Source organism: Populus euphratica, unplaced genomic scaffold, assembly GCF_000495115.2.
Source record: "Populus euphratica unplaced genomic scaffold, PopEup_1.0 scaffold32.1, whole genome shotgun sequence".
Lineage (NCBI taxonomy): Eukaryota > Viridiplantae > Streptophyta > Magnoliopsida > Malpighiales > Salicaceae > Populus > Populus euphratica.
Window position 1 is genome coordinate 2,106,884 of NW_011499861.1, and position 1,673 is coordinate 2,108,556.

The window sequence follows — 1,673 nt, forward strand, 5'->3', positions numbered from 1 at the left end:
GTGGCGCGAGGAAGGGTGGACGTGGCCAAACTGGCTTTGATCTTTCTATTTATCTATAATTTATGAATAAGGATTTACATGATTAATTTAGTCCATCTTAGACCATTGTTTTTGCGTTTTGCATGAGTCATGTTCCCCCAACCTTTAAAAAAGTTGTCTGCAAAATAAAACAAGTGGAACAGCACCAAATATCTGACGGAAGAGCAAAAGGACCAGTTGGCTGCCCCGTTTGGTAGATCCCTTGACATGCGCGAGATCTGATCGTTGCCGGCTATAATAAAGGCGCCGCCAATAACGCTGTAATGGTCTAGAAGCTCCCACCGAACACCTTTTTGTCATGTTGTAGGAAAAATCCTTAATGGTCGGTCCCTAATACTGGTTTTAGCACTTGAATAGAGTTGTCTGAACAACAAATTATATGCGGTGGACAGGCAAATACAAAATTCTATATTCCTACCTGACCGTGAGCTCCACGATTTTCGTAACTTATTCTTATTTAATCTACACATTATCCAGAATAAATAATCTTAGATTATTTAATTTCTAAAGAAAGGATTTCATTTATAGAAAAAATATTATTTTCTTATCAAAACATTTCATTTTTATTTTGATAAAAAATATGTGCTTCTATAAATAGCATGATTTTTTTAAATAAAACTCTAACTCAATCAAAATAAATATTTTTTTATCCAGAGTCCTCATTCTTTATTCATGATTTTTTTCTAGTAAAAATATATTTTTATAAGAATAATACCAATTTAAATAAAAACTTAGTATTATATGAAAAGAAATTGTTAATTGAAAAACATTTTTTTGTTGTAATAACTATAGCTCAACTATATTAAAAAATAAACAATGATTACTTTTTTAAAACAACATAAAAATTAACATAAGTAAATAAAAATAAATAAATTTTTATTAGATATTTATGAACAATTTTTTAAAAAATATTATGTATATTAGAGTCATATAATTTTTTTTTACAAACTAATTGACAATGTTACTATAAAAATTTCTAATCTTATCTGAAAAGCAAGGCATAATTGGTTGATTTTTAGATTTTATTATAATAATATTAATTAAAAAGTATTTTATTTTAAAATAAAATAAATAAATAAACAAATAAATAAAGTGATATTTTATTTTAAAATAAATAAATAAATAAACAAATAAATAAAGTGGGATGTCAGGCTGTATGCTTAACCTTTAAAAAAAACATCTCAAATACCTTTTATTAATAAAAGAAAATATCTCACGATCAATCGAATTTTCTAAACTAATACTCCATCAATCAATCATATCAGACAAAATTTAATAACTATGATTATGCATAGTAGCGCCATCAAATAAACACCCAAGTTTCCACTCATTACCTGACTTTTGCGGGACGACATGCTCACGATCCTCATAATCTAAATAGAACAACAGCCTAAGCCATAAAGCTCAATTTTTTTGTTTTCTTAATTTAGTCTCTCAAAACACAATCACGGGTAAGAAATTCTCCGTCGCCTTTCAATATGCAGGAGACCTCGTCTTCCCGCACCCCAGGCCTAGAAATCGCTGTTATATCATGTGAAGACTTACATATTAATGGCAGATCGGTGAAGAAAAACGCCTACGTTGTTCGAACGGACCCTCTGAACTGTCGCGAAACAACAACCGGCACGGAGGAG